The following is a 16,282-nucleotide window of genomic DNA, read 5'->3' on the forward strand; positions in this document are numbered from 1 at the left end:
AAATTTAGATCTATGTGCAAAAAACACACGTAATTATCATCATGTGAGGTTGCCACCTGTCTTTTTTCCCCGGGGTAGAGGGACTGTTTTTTTGTTTTGTTTTGTTTTGTTTCTGAGATGATGTACTTCCTGCCTTCCTGGTATAAAAAATTCCATTTTTTAAAGAAATAGTGATGACAGTTAATGACAGTTGTTCCACCCCCCCCCCCGCCAGTGGCTTTATTTGGCAAAATAAGAAACAGGCAGTGTTATTTCCTTCCAAAATTAAAAAAAAAAAAATGTGCAGTCCCCCACAATTTGGGGACCACAGACCCATGTGAAGTCACCTCACCTGAGACAGTATGTTCAATCAGTTTGGTTTCCCCTTCCACTGGTTCCTTGAAGAGGCATCCAGACAGTCTCCTGAGAACCCTAAGATCCCAGAAGCATGAGCTGGAAGGGGCTGTGAAGAGAGTCTCATTCTACACCTTCTCCCACTTGACAGATGGAGAACAGAGGCCAAAGAGAGGGATTGACTTGTACAAAGAGGTGAGTCCATCCTACCAATTCAAGTGATCAACCTGATTCATTAATTTTTTTCATCCACCCAATAAATATGTGATAGGCTCCTGCAATGTGCCAACACAGCACTATGCTAGGCCCTGGGAGAAGATGGTGGGTAAAACAGATGTGGTCCCTGCCCTCCTGGAGCTCACAGCTTCATGGGGAGACAGAAGGTGCTGAGAAGAGGGGGGAGGGAAGTCATCCTCAAAGGGCACCTCAAAGTCTCCTTCTGTGGGTGCTCCTGGTGTGGGTACTGTTCTGAATATAAGTTACCGGAGCCAGAAGTTCCATCTTTTCTCCTTATTCTGCCATGAATTATTGTCTTTTTTCCTATCCTGCTGAGCCAAGCTAGGCACTCCAGGAAAAAAAAATCACAGAAGTCCACTTACTACTCTCTCTCCAGGGAAGAACTGAGAGTTCTTGCTAAGATGGGCCCCCAGCTCCTCACTGGTTGCTCTGTTCTAGCTCTGCAGAGCGATGACACCCTGGAGAGAGCTGCCTGCCACCCACACCGCTTCTGACATCAGTACTTTGTCTTTAAAGAAACTCCTTTCCCCCTCACTCAGGCCCTGGATTTGGTGAGACTCACCCTACTCCTCTCCAGAACCGGGCAAATGATCAGGCCTGGAGAATGAACATATTCCATTGTTCTAGACACAACGATTGGGTCTGGGTGGGCCCATAGGCCAAGCCAAATAGTTGAGAATGATATCCAGGTCATTTGCTGCAGTTTACGAGAAAGAGATTGTTCCCCGTTTACTGAATTTGTTGAGCTGGGGCTTCAGCTTCAACCACAGGGGGGCATCTTTGACACCCCAAGCAGAGAGATTGTCTAAGAATAAAGTGAACACAAAGAGAAGCTAAGAAATGGAAAGAGACAGTCCTGGTGACATAATTTGAGCACCTGGATCCATCCATGCCTGAAGACCTGCTTCTGGATTGTTCTGTTAGGTAAACCAATGAATTCAGTTTTTGTTGAAGCCAGTTTGTGTTGGGTTTTTGTCACTTCCGGTCAAAATAGTCCCAAATAATTTACCTACATCTCCCCCAACCCAGACTGGTGTACTGGATTATTTATATTGTAGAAAAATGCCTGAAAGGGTGAGCTACTCCTGACATATTGGAACCCAAAGGCAAAAATTTGAGGTGCATCTCTGCCACTGTATGACCTAGGACAGTGATGCTACTCCTCACAGCCTCATTTTCTTCATTTATAAAACAGAGAAAAACATCCTTCCTTCCTACAAATGTTATGAGGATCAAGAGAGAGGATGCACGGAAAAGAGCTTTGTAAACTGAAAATGGCTTTATAAATGTAAGTGATTGTCATTAAATTTTAATAAGTGGCTTGCCCAAGGAGTAGAAATTACAGTGGTATTGGAAAGGCACTCTCAGAGCTATAAGTAGCTGGGACAGAATGTCTCCTCGTTTTCAAGACTAACCTTGGGGAGTCTTCCTTTCCTACAGAAAGGAAGTCTGAGAACTCTCCACAGGAAGAACAGAACAGAACAGTTGTGAGCTCAAGTTGGGAACTTTAGACCATAAGGCAAAGATGATCCTGGACCTGGATAAGAGAAGCCCCCAGGGCACTTCCAGCCAACATCCTAGCAGAGAAAGGTTTGTGACTTGTCAGATACCCTTATGCCTAAAGTAAATGTTCAGTTACCTTGAACGGTTATTAAGCTCTTACAGCATTCTAGCTCCCCTGATCTTTGCTTTAGATATATTATCTCATTTAATCTTACAACAACCCTAAGAGGTAGTGTTATGGGCTGAATTATATCCCTCTCCCCCACCCCCAAATTCATATGTTCAAGTCCTAACTCCCAATACCTCAAAATGTGACTATTTGGAGATAGGGCCTTTAAAGAGGTGATTAAGGTAAAGTGAGGTGATATGGGTGGGCCCTAATCCAGTATCACTGGTGTCCTTTTTTTTTTTTTTTTTTGCGGTACGCGAGCCTCTCATGTGGCCTCTCCCATTGCGGAGCACAGGCTCCGGACGCGCAGGCTCAGCGGCCATGGCTCACGGGCCCAGCCACTCCGCGGCATGTGGGATCCTCCCGGACCGGGGCACGAGCTTGCGTCCCCTGCATCGGCAGGCGGACTCTCAACCACTGCGCCACCAGGGAAGCCCACACTGGTGTCCTTTTAAGAGGAGATTAGGACAGAGGCTAGATGATGACCATGGGGAACATAGCAAGAAAGGAGCCACCTTCTGAGGGGCCTCAGAAGAAATCAAACTTGCTAACACCTTGATCTTGGACTTTTAGCCTCCAGAACTGTGAGAAAATAAATATCTGTTGTTTAAGCCACGCAGCCTGTAGTATTTTATAATGGTAGCCCTAGCAAACTAATACAGACGTGAACTGTTTTACATATGAGGACAATGAGGTATGCCCATTTTACAGACGAGGACACAGAAGTTAAATTACTTCCCCTGGGACTTCCCTGGCAGTCCAGTGGTTAAGATTCTGCACTTCCACTGCAGGGGGCACAGGTTTGATCCCTGGCTGGGGAAGTAAGATCCTACATGCCGCGAGGCATGGCCAAAAAGCAAAAAAATTACTTCCCCAAAATCACACCTCTAGCAAGTGAAACAGCTGGTATTTATCCCTAGGTAGAGCCCACATTCTTAACTACCATGCCGTATAGATTATTCTGTAGAGTGGATTCAATTCTTCTCAACCACCCGGGTTTCCTTTTTATTTCCGTATCATGTGGTTACTGGCATCAGACCATCTGGGTGCAAGTCTCAGCTCTTCATTCCTTGGATTATAAGCTGTAAGGATGCTACATGCTCACCATCCCATGGCAGAGACCAAGAGAATAGGCCAACGTATCCTCAGAGAGATGAAGAGTTTCTTTTTTTTTTTTAATGGCTGCGTTGGGTCTTCGTTGCTGTGTGCGGGCCTTCTCTAGTTGCAGCGAGCGGGAGTTATTCTTCGTTACGGTGCGCCGGCTTCTCATTGCAGTGGCTTCTCTTGTTGCTGAGCATGGGCTCTAAGTGTGCAGGCTTCAGTAGTTGTGGCACTAGGGCTCAGCAGTTGTGGTTTGCGGGCTCTAGAGCGCAGGCTCAGTAGTTGTGGCACACGGGCTTAGTTGCTCCATGGCATGTGGGATCTTCCCGGACCAGGGCTTGAACCCGTGTCCCCTGCATTGGCAGACAGATCCTTAACCACTGCACCATCAGGGAAGTCCGAAGAGGTTCTTAATACTTTTAAGAGCCTGCGGTGAAAGTTATGCCTGTCTTTCTATGGTTTTCTTAAATCCCCCTCTTTTCTTTACAATGGTTTGAATTAGTTTTCTGTCTCATGTCCCTGAAAGAGTCCTAAGGAAGGCCATTTCTTTCTCTTTCCTCCCTCAACCTCACACATTAAATCTTGCTCTTTGACTTGATAATCAAGTCATTCATTCCTTCAGCCACTCGGCTAGTAAGTGTCAGTGACATCTTCTACTTGACAGGTCCTTTGCTGTGCAGTGGGGACACAAAGATGAGGAAGACCCAGTCTCTGCCCTGGAGGAACTCACTGCCTAGTGCAGGAACAAGGAAACAGATGGAGTAGAATTAGAATGACAGAGGTTCACTCAGAGATTTTCAGAGCCATGTGAATGGGCTCGCTGGAGCTGTGATATTAAATGAGTCATTCAACTTTTTTTTTTTTTTTTTTTTTTTTTTGGCGGTACACGGGCCTCTCACTGTTGTGGCCTCTCCCGTTGTGGAGCACAGGCTGTGGATGCGCAGGCTCAGCAGCCATGGCTCACGGGCCCAGCCGCTCCGCGACATGTTGGATCTTCCCAGACCGGGGCACGAACCTGTGTCCCCTGCATCGGCAGGCGGACTCTCAACCACTGTGCCACCAGGGAAGCCCCATTCAACTTTTGGAATCTCAGTTGTTTCATCTATAAAGAGCACATCGTTAAAAAGTATGTATTCTTTCATGGGTGATGAAATAATGGGCTCTGTACTTGAAACAAACTTTACATGTGAAGAATTTGTTCATTCAATAACAAGATGCCTTCATAGCTGTACCATGTCTCACCTGGGAAGTATCTGTTTTATTCAGAACTCTTGGGTTGCAAATGACAGAGACCCAATAAAAACTGGCATAAGCAGGAATAGGTTCCAGTAGGATCCAGCAGCTCATGTGATAGGGTTGGGAGTCAACATCTACCCATGGACCCTGCTTTCCCATCCATGGTTGGCTCCATGCCCAAGCAAGATCTTCCCAAGCCATGGCAAGATGGGTTTGCTAGCTTTGTGGTCAGAGAATGTGGTCTGTGTGATATTCATACTTTGGAGTCTGTGGAATATCCCTTTGAGGCCTAGTACATGGTTCATTTTCATAACTGTACTTTTAAAGAATATGCTCTCCCTGTTAATGGAAGGAAGTTCTTTCTATGTCTGTTAGCTCAAGTCTGTTCATTGCATTGTTCACATTTTGTAGATTACTCTTTTTTTTTTTTCCCTGTCTGCTTGATCCATGCATTTCTGAGAAGTGTGTTAAAATCTCCCATTATTGGGACTTCCCTGGTGGTGCAGTGATTAAGAATCTGCCTGCCAATGCAGGGGACAGAGGTTCGAGCCGTGGTCTGGGAAGATCCCACATGCCGCGGAGCAACTAAGCCCGAAAATGTTGGGGAGGAAAATCTCCCATTATGATTGCTGATTTACCAGTTTCTCCTTGTGAGTCTATTGATCTTTTGCTACATATATTGAGACAAAGTTATTATTATAGATGCATACTAGCATTCTTTTGACTAGTATTTTCCTGTAGTATAGTCTTTTATCTTTAGTCTTTCTGTCATTATGTTTTTGGAGTGTCTTTTGTAAAAATCAAAAAGCTTCATAAAAAAAATCCAATATTAAAGTCTCTGTCTTATAATAAGTAAACATTGATCTGTTTACATTTATTGTGATTATTGATCAATGTGAACTTATTTCTACCATCTAATTTTGTGTTTTACATTTACTATGCTTTCTCTATGCATCTTTTTTCTCCTTCTAAGCCTTCTATTTTAATGGTTTAGTTTTCTTTTTTTTTTTTTTTTTTTTTTTTTTTTTTTTTTTGCTGTACGCAGGCCTCTCACTGCTGTGGCCTCTCCCGTCGAGGAGCACAGGCTCCAGACGCACAGGCCCAGCGGCCATGGCTCACGGGCCCAGCCGCGCCGCGGCACGCGGGATCCTCCCGGATCAGGGCACGAACCCGCGTCCCCTGCATCGGCAGACGGACTCTCAACCACTGCGCCACCAGGGAAGCCCGGTTTAGTTTTCTTTATTCTTGATTTTGCTTCTCTTAGTTTGGAAGATCTGTAATTCATACTTTGTGAGACATTTCCCACGAGAATCCTCTTGGTTTTCAATACCAGAACATCACACAACTTTCTTATCTCTCAACGCAACATTTTCTGGCCCATATTTAAATAAGAAAATTTTATATTTACATCCCTAAAACTCAGCACAATGTTTTAAACAGAACTCAGTGTAGGAAATAGCTCAAGCAATATTCCAGCCACTATTGGTAGAATATCAGAATGAAGTGTTCTTTGTAAATTGTGCCTCCACATCAACAAAATGGGTGTGCATCTGAGATGTTGGTGCTAAGGGAAGTATCATGGTATCGGGCTGTTCCACACAAGGCTCTCGTTTGCTAACAGCAGCATCATTTGTTTGGTGGTTAGGAAGCAGTGGTTTCTGGTTTTGCTTCTTGTGTGTAGTAAAATATACATAACAAAACTTACTCTTTTAACCATTTTTAAGTGTACATTCAGTAGCATCAAGTACAATCACAATGTGCAACCATCACCTCTTCAATTTTCAGAACTTTTTCATCATCTCAAACAAACTCTGTACCTATTAAACAATAACTCCCTATTTCTTCTGTGTCCCCCAGCCCCTGGTAACCTCTGTTCTACTTTCTGTCTATGAATTGGCCTATTCTAGGTACCTTATCCAAGTGGAATCATACAATATTTGTCCTTTTGTGTCTGGCTTATTTTCCTTAACATAATGTTTCCCAGGTTCATCCATGTTGTAGCATGTATCAAAATTGTATTCTTTTTTAAAGTTACGATTTCATTTTATGTATATAATATATTTTGTCTATCCACTTATCTGTTGATGGACATTTGTGTTGTTTCTACCTTTTGACTATTGGGAATAACACTGCTATGAACGTTGGTGTACAAATAACCATTTGAGTCCCTGCTTTCAATTCTTTTGGCTATAAACCTAGAACTGAAATTGCTAGATCATATGGTAATCCTATGTTTAACTTCTTGAGAAACCACCAAACTGTTTTCTACAGCAGCTGCACGATTTTGCATTCCCACCAGCAGTGCCAAGCGTCCTAATTTCTCCACATCCTTGCCAACACTTGTTATTTTCTGTTTTGTTTTAATTGTCATCTTACTTGCTCTGAAGTAGTATTTCATTGTGGTTTTAATTTGCATTTCCCTAATGACTAGGGATGTTAAACATCTTTTCATGGACTTATTGATGTTCGTACATCTTCTTTGGAGAAATGTCTATTCACAGCCTTTCTTCATTTTTGGATTGGGTTGCTTGTTTGTTGTTGAGTTGTAGGAGTTCTTTATATTCTCAGAATATTAACCTCTTATCAGATATATGATTTGTAAATATTTTCTCCCATTCAGTGGGTTGTCTTTTCACTCTCTTGTTAGTGTCCTTTGATGCACAAATGTAAATTTTGATGAAGTCAGATTTGTCAATTTTTTCTTTGTTGCCTGTGCTTTTGTGTCATATCCAAGAAATTATTGCCAAATACAATGGCGTAAAGCTTTTCCCCTGTGTTTTTTTCTAACATTTTTATAGTTTTAGCTCTTATGTTTAGGTCTTTAATCTATTTGAGTTAATTTTTGTACATGGTGTAACGTAAGGGTGCAACTTCAATCTTTTGCATGTGGCTATCCAGTTGTCCCAGCACCATTTATTGAAAAGACTGTCTTTTCCCTCATTGAATGGATTTTGGCATCCTTGTTGAAAATCAACTGACCATATATGTGCGGCTTTATTCCTAGGCTTTCTAGTCTATAGTCTGTTCTGTTGGTCTGTATGTCTATCTTTATGTTGGTACTACACTGTTTGAAGGAAGCAGTGGTTTTAATCATATTAAATCTTTTGTTTTCTCATTTTTTTCTTCCATTTTAATGAACACTTTACAAAGTACAAAATATACTATCTTTTTGGGGGGGGAACATTAGGTACTTTTTTTTTCTCCGTCATACAGTACATGAATCTCAAGGGTTTTGTGTTTCTTCAAGAAAGAAAGAAAGTGTGAGGGCCTGCGGTACAGGGCTGCCTAGTTTTCCCCTCGCCCAGACCTTGGGACAGATGTAAGTGCCGCTGCTACTTCTGGTTAATCATATTAAATCTTAATACAATAGACTGTTGCTTGTGTACAGGTGTTTCACTGTATTTTATTTATGTTTTAGGAAATTGTTTGAGGTTTGGTGTTGACACATCATGCATTATAATTTTTCCCATTTAAAATAATGGGAACTACACTTCCTTCTGGTCTGTGTTTTCACACAGAACATCTGATTTCTAACACAGATTACTGATATTAAGCAAGAGATGCCTGTATTTTATTTCTACCCTTTATTGGTTACCCCTACTTTTTTTTTTTTTTTTTTTTTTTTGTAGTACGCAGGCCTCTCACTGTTGCGGCCTCTCCTGCCGTGGAGCACAGGCTCCGGACGCGCAGGCTCAGCGGCCATGGCTCACGGACCCAGCCGCTCCGCGGCATGTGGGATCTTCCCGGACCGGGGCACGAACCCGTGTCCCCTGCATCAGCAGGCGGACTCTCAACCACTACGCCACCAGGGAAGCCCCAACATAGATCTTTTAAAGCATAGGCTCATCCAGAAAGAATTGCCAGAGGATTAAAACTCGTGCTGGGTTCAATCAAAAATCACCACTGGAGTGTGAAAGGAACTTTCCTAATTAAGCAATTCTAGAACATTCCCAACTCTTGACTACATGAGCAGTGGTGGGGAACCGTCATATCCGGGCTTGCTGGTAAGATGCCTTCTCCACAGACAGTGACCAGGGTGGCCTGGAAAAGTGCATAGTGGTCTGACATGGAGCAACGTACCTTGGTGTGCTGTACCCCACAGTGGGTGGGTATCAGCGAATGCCACCCAGGAGACTCGAGTATCCCGGAGCTGCAGCGCTTTAGAACAGACTGAAGATGTTTACAGTGAAGGGTAAAGAATGTGCCATCTAGTTTAGTTTCATTGCAGCTCATATGTGGAAACTGGATAGACTGGGCAGCTGTCCATCCACTGGGGGTCTCGATATCTCACTCCATGTGATACTGACCAGGGTTCTTGGCCTTCCTCAATCAATAGAAATTGATCAGAGGCCAGACAAGAAATTCAGGCAAGGCCAGAGGTATAATTTAGATACAATAAAATTCATTCACTTCAGTATTGACAGACACATAGAGTTCTGTGTGACCACTGCCACAATTAAAATACAGAACAGATCCATCACTCCCCAAAATTCCCTACTTTCCCTCTGATGTAGGCTCCTCACCCCACCCTAAACCCTGGACAAACACTTGTTTGTTTTCTTGTTTTTATTTTTAATTTTTATTTTATATTGGACTATAGTTGATTTACAATGTTGTGTTAGTTTCAGGTGCCCAGCAAAGTGATTCAGTTTTATATATATATATATATATATATGTATGTATATGTATGTATATATTCTTTTTCAAATTCTTTTCCCATTTAGGTTACTACAGAATATTGAGTAGGGTTCCCTGTGCTATACAGTAGGTCCTTGTTGGTTATCTATTTTAAATATAATAGTGAGTATATATCAATCCCAAACTCCCACCACTTGTTTGTTTTCTTTCCCTGTGGGTTTTGCCTTTTCAACAATGTCACATAAATGGAATCATGCAGTATGTACCGTTTTCAGTCTAACTTGTTTAAGTTGGCATCATGCATTTGCAATTCAACCATTTTGTTGGGTGTATCAGTAGTTGGTTTCTTTTAGTTGCTACGTAGGGATCCATTGTATAGATGAACCGTAGTTTATCTATCTGTTCACCAATTGAGGGCCATTTGGATTGTTTCCACATTTTGAAAATTATAAATAAGGCTACTCTAAACATTCATGTATAGGCCTTTGTATGAATATAAGTTGTCACTTCTCTAAGATAAATACCTAGGAGTGAGATTGTTGAGTCATATGATAAGTATATATTTAACTTTATAAGAAAATGACAAACAGTTTTCTAGAGTGGCTGTACTACATTGCATTCCCACCAGCTATGTATAAGTGTTCTAGTTTTTCCTCATCTGCACTAGAACTTGGTACTTTTTTTTTTAATTTGAGCCATTTGAGTGGCTTTTAATTTACATTTCCCTAATGACTAATGATGTTGGGCATCTTCTCGTGTGCTTATTTGCTTAACTAGTGAAGTGTCTGTTCAAATCTTCTGCCCATTTTCTGTTGGGTTGTTGGTTATCTCATTATAAAATTTTCAGAGTTCTTTATATATTATGGATACAAATCCTTTGTTAGATATGTGTTTTGTGAATATTTTCTCCTAATTTGTAGCTTATCTTTTCATTCTCTTAATAGTATCTTTTGAAGAGCAAAAGTTCTTAATTTTGATGAAGGCCAATTTATCAATTTTTATTTTATGGATTATATTTTTTATATAATATCTAAGAAATTTGTGCTTGATCTAGGTAATAAAAATTTTCCTCTAAGTTTCCTTTCAGAAGTTGTATAGTTTTAATCTTTACATATAAGTCTATCATCCATTTTGAGTTAATTTTTCTTTATGATGAGAGGTTAGGCTGAGGTTCATCTTTTGCATATGTACATCCAATTGTTCTGGCACTACTTGTTGAAAAGATTGTTTTCTCCTTTGAATAACCTTTGTACCTTTGTCAGAAATCAATTGAATCACATTGAGATACCTCTTCACAACGACTAGGGTAGCTAAAATTAAAAAGACAGATAATAGGGCTTCCCTGGTGGCGCAGTGGTTGAGAGTCCGCCTGCCAATGCAGGGGACACGGGTTCGTGCCCCGGTCTGGGAAGATCCCACATGCCGCGGAGCGGCTGGGCCCGTGAGCCATGGCCGCTGAGCCTGCGCGTCCGGAGCCTGTGCTCCGCAACGGGAGAGGCCACAACAGTGAGAGGCCCGCGTACCGAAAAAAAAAAAAAAGACAGAAAATAAGTATTGATGAGGATGGAGAAATTGGAACCCTCATACATGGATAGTAGGAGTACAAACTGGAGGGAATTCCCTGGCGGTACGGCGGTTAGGACTCCGCAGTTTCACTGCAGGGGGCATGGGTTCCATCTTTAGTTGGGGAACTAAGATTCCGCAAGCCGTGCAGCGTGGCCAAAGAAAAAAGAATACAAAATGGAAAGAAATTTGGAAGTTTCTCAAAATGTTAAACATAGTATTATCATATGACCCAGCAATTACACTCCTCACAAAGGAGAACAGTGACTAGGTTACGACCTCAAATCTGAGACATAGGAAGGCTATAAAAAGCAGAGGTGATTGCTCCTGGGAAACTCCCAAAGACTAGCAGATGCCATAGAAACACATTCCCACGTTTGTTCTAACCTGACCATCTGGAGCTTTACATACCCTAAACATACATAGTTTAACTTAATTTGAGGGCAAGTGAGTGCTCTCCATGTGTTCCAAGCTCAAGGTCTTCCTAAGAGAAATGAAAGCATATATACACACAGAAACTTGTGCATAGGGATTTCCCTGGTGATCCAGTGGGTAAGACTCCGCGCTCCCAATGCAGGGGGCCGGGGTTCGATCCCTGGTCAGGAAACTAGATCCTACATGTGTGCTGCAACTAAGAGTTCGCATGCCACAGCTAAGGAGCTCGCGTGCTGCAACTAAAGAGCCCACAAGCCGCAACTAAGGAGCTTGCCTGCTGCAACTAAGATCTGGTGCAACCAAATAAATAAATATTTTTTTTAAAAAATTAAGAATGGATAAATTCCTAGAAACATACAACCTGCCAAGACTGAATGATGAAGAAATAGAAAATCTGAACAGACCGATAGTAAGGAGATTGAATAAGTATTCAAAAATGTCCCAACAAAGAAAAACCCAGGAACAGGTGCCTTTATGGGTAAATTCTACCAAACATTTAGGGAAGAATCAATGCCCATCCTTTTCAAACTCTTCCAAAAAGTTGAAAGGGAGGGAATACTACCAAACTCATTTTATGAGGACAGCATTACCCTGATACCAAAGCTAGAGCGGGATACTCCAAGAAAAGAAAATTACAGACCAATATCCCTGATGAATACAGATGCAAATATTCTCAGCAAAATACTAGCAAACTGAATTCAACAGTTCATTAGAAGGATCATACATCATGATCAAGTGGTATTTGTCTCTGGGATGCAAAGAGGGCTCAACATATGCAAACCAATAAATATAATACACCATATTAATGGAATGAAAGATAAAAACCATATAAGTATCTCAATACATGCAGAAAAAACATTTGACAAAATTCAACATCCTTTCATGATGAAATCTCTCAACTGATTTGGTATAGAAGGAACATACCTCAACATAATAAACGCCATATATGACAAATTTATAGCTAACATAATACTCCGTGATGGTTGTAGCAAAGATTAAGGATTCTCAACTTTGTGACTCAACAATGACAGCAAGGAACCAAGAACTTTCCATCTTTCGTCTCTGCATTCCATCTGTAATATTCTTTATTATGGTCACAAGATGGCAGCAGCAGACATGGCCATGCCCCGAGTAAAGGAAGGGGGCATTTCCTCTCATGCCTCTCTTTATATTAGGGAGGACAATCTTCTCCAGAGTCCCTTTGCAAACTTTCCCTCAGTTCCCAATGGCCAGGACTCAGTAACCTGCCTATATCCACAAGAGAGGCTGGAAAAATGTATGTGAGCGTTCTCCACTCTCTGTAGTGGTAAGTGGGCTCTTCCAATGGTGAAGAAAGGACAAGTTGGAGTTGGAAATGGTTTTTTGGTAGGCAACATTTCCAAACAGTTCTAGGAGTGTAGACCGGGAGAAAAGATAGTTTGTTACCAGCTCAGTCTACCATATAGGCTGAAATTCAGTATTACTTTTATAATTAGAATACAATAGGACTAATTTACTTTTTAAAACTCTGTCCCAAGAATCCCAGCCATTTTACACAGGTGCACCCCTGCTGCAGTCCATGGTGTACACCTTGACCTGTGAGGGGAGTCAGTCTTTAACTCAAGTGAGTTGAAACTTCCAGATCATTAACTTCTTTTCCAAAAAATCAAAACTTCACTACGCTTCCTTATAGCTGATACCTTATGAAAAAAGTGATAATTTATCTTAAAGAAAGATTGAGGAGTCAAAATAGTTATTTTTCTCACTTGCAGTATAAACTTAACAGCTATAGTTTAATTATGGATAAGATGGACATTTCCAGTGAATGTGTTATGATGAGTTCCCAGGGCTTGGCTTGACTTCACACTGCTTCTCTTCTCTGAATGCCTTTTCTACATTCCTATGAAGGATAATTCTTATTCCTATAAACAGCCAACGTTGGATTTTTTTCTGAAGTGTCAAATATCATCCTGGTTTGGAAAAAAAATTTAAAAGGACCAAAGAGCTATACAACTAAAAGAATCCCAAAAACAAAATTTAGTTTACTAATAAAAAGAAAAAGAATCCCAGCCATATTGACTAACCTCCCTAACATTCTCTCGAGGAAGAAATCCAACCTATTTAGAAAGCCCAACTGATTTGAATGTCATTTTGTGCAACAAGGAAAAAACAAAGAAAACGTTTGTTCTTGACTGCCATGTGTTGGGTCTGTATAATATGTATTGCCTTTAATCCTTTTGATGACCAATAACAAAGATGCCAGTGTCCCCACTTTACAGATGAGAAAACTGAGACTTAGAGAACACAAGTGCCTTGCTCGGGCATTCCCTGGCTGTCCATTCACTGCCAGCCCGGGTTCAATCCCTGGTCTAAGAACTAAGATCCTGTGCAGCACAGATGGGAAAAAAAAAAAGTGCCTTGCTCAAGGTTACACAGCCTGGAAACCCAGCACAGTCTGGTCTGCCTGACTCCAAAGACCATGCACTTTTCTTTGGGGATTCATCCCAGTTATTTGTAAGGATAGACTCAACAATCAGAAATGTAATTTCCTGGGCTTCAACTGGGCCAAAAAAAATCCATCTTGAAATCAGAAGTCTTGAGTGGGGCTTGTTATTAAATAATCCACCAGACAGGCCCTTGATTAGCAATAATGAAACTCTACCCAGAATCTTTCTGGGGATACCATTTGGCAATTTAAAAACATATATTTACTTATTTTGGCTGTATCAGCTCTCAGTTGCGGTGCTCAGGCTCTTCGTGGTGGCACGTGGGCTCCTCTCTAGTTGTGACGCACGGGCTCAGTAGTTGCAGTGTGCAGGCTTAGTTGCCCCATAGCATGTGGGATTTTAGTTCCCCGACCAGGGATTGAACCTGTGTCCCCTGCATTGGAAGGTGGATTCTTAACCACTGGACCACCAGGGAAGTCCCACCATTTAGCAGTATTAAATAGAGGGCATATATTAGTCTGGCTGGAGAGTTAATTCCTTCTCTGATTCAGGCAGCTGTCCTGGGAGAGATGTCAACTGGGAACTCAGCCTCCTGGTTCAGATTTTCTGCAGATGAGATTCCAGAAGAACAAATTTTGCCAGAGCATCTAAATTGCTCTTCCTTGGCATTCCACCCACTGGATTGCTGTTTACCCTCTGCCTTCCCTACAAGATGGTGAATAGCAAAGCTCAAGGATCCACCACTCACTCCCAGGCCTTGCCTGGTGCCTGGCACATAGTAGCACTCCATATAAACTTGGTTAATTAGTTGATTGATTAACAAATCATTGAAAGTGGTAGCGTTCTCCTCCTATACTGTTGGTGGGAATGTAAGTTGGTGCAGCCACTGTGGAAAACAGTATGGAGGTTCCTCAGAAAACTAAAAATATGGGACTTCCCTGGCAGTCCAGTGATTAAGACTCCATGCTTCCACTGCAGGGGGCACAGGTTCCATCCCTAGTCAGGGAACTAAGATCCTTCATGCCGTGCGGCACAGCCAAAAAAAGGGGGGAAAAAAAGAAAACTGAAAATAGAATTATCATATGATCTAGCAATCCCACTCCTGGGCATATATCCTGACAAAACTATAATTCAAAAAGATACATGCACCCGTATGTTTATAACAGCACTATTCACGATAGCCAAGACACAGAAACAACCTAAATGTCCATCAACAGATGAATGGATAAAGAAGATGTGGTACATATATGCAATGGAATATATATACAATGTGATACTACTCAGGCATAAAAAAGAATGAAATAATGCCATTTGCAGCAACATAGATGCAACTAGAGATTATCATACTAAGTGAAGTAAGTCAGAAGGAGAAAGACAAATAACATATGATATCATTTTTTTAAAAATGTCCATGGTATCTTTTTTTATATATAAATTTATTTATTATATTTATTTATTTTTGGCTGCTTTGGGTCTTCTTTGCTGCATGCGGACTTTCTCTAGTTGCGGCGAGCGGGGGCTATTCTTGGCGGCAGTGTGCAGGCTTCTCACTGAGGTGACTTCTCTTGTTGCAGAGCACAGGCTCTAGGTGCGTGGACTTCAGTAGTTGTGGCACACAGGCTCAGTAGTTGTGGCTTACAGGCTCTAGAGCGCAGGCTCAGTAGTTGTGGCACATGGGCTTAGTTGCCCTGCAGCATTTGGGATCTTCCTGGACCAGGGCTCGAACCTGTGTCCCCTGCATTGGCAGGTGCATTCTTAACCACTGCACCACCAGGGAAGTCCCCATATGGTATCATTTATATGTGGAATCTAAAATATGACAGGGGCTTCCCTGGTGGTGCAGTCGTTGATAGTCCGCCTGCCAATGTAGGGGATACGAGTTCGTGCCCCTGTCCGGGAAGATCCCACATGCCCAGAGTGGCTGGGCCCGTAAGCCACGACCACTGAGCCTGCACGTCCGGAGCCTGTGCTCTGCAACGGGAGAGGCCACAACAGTGAGAGGCCCGCATACCGCCAAAATATATATATATATATACTTCCAGAAATTATGAAATGTATTTATAAATTTACCAATCCACAAAATACTAGTGTAACAGATTGCTTACTTCTTAGTTTTAAATAGGAATTAAGGATTCTAAGGGTTAAGAATTCTAAAACATGTATATAATTAAAACTACTAGAAATAATACAGGAAACTTCTCTATGTAAGGACTGTAGGATGTGTTTTTTGGTGAGAAAAGGTGCCTTTTGAGTAATCTGCCTGGAAAGTGAAGATTTTGTGTCTTATCAAAATAATTTACTGTACTTTGTGTTACCTTTATCAGGTTTTTGATTACTTAAGAAAATCCTGAATCTTTTTTTTTAATGAATTTTTTTTTTTTTTGTAGTACGCGGGCCTCTCACCACCACGGCCCCTCCTGCTGCAGAACACAGGCTTCAGACGCGCAGGACCAGCGGCCATGGCCCACGGGCCCAGCCACTCCGCGGCATGCGGGATCCTCCCAGACCGGGGCACGAACCCGCGTCCCCTGCACCGGCAGGTGGACTCCCAACCACTGTGCCACCGGGGAAGCCCATTTAATGAAAATTTTTGTTCATTGAGCTCAAATAAAATCAGACATGGAGCCTACTGCTGATTGAA

General features: G+C 41.9%; 1 long non-coding RNA gene across 1 annotated transcript; it reads left to right on the forward strand.

Moving 5' to 3' along the window:
• Nucleotides 1–1,354: 1,354 nt before the first annotated feature.
• Nucleotides 1,355–16,282, forward strand: LOC307193211. Its single transcript, XR_013830252.1, has 3 exons — nucleotides 1,355–1,858; nucleotides 2,011–2,160; nucleotides 16,029–16,282. It is a non-coding gene; the product is annotated as an uncharacterized lncRNA (long non-coding RNA).

Source organism: Stenella coeruleoalba, assembly GCF_951394435.1.
Source record: "Stenella coeruleoalba genome assembly, chromosome: 10".
Taxonomy (NCBI): Eukaryota; Metazoa; Chordata; class Mammalia; order Artiodactyla; family Delphinidae; genus Stenella; species Stenella coeruleoalba.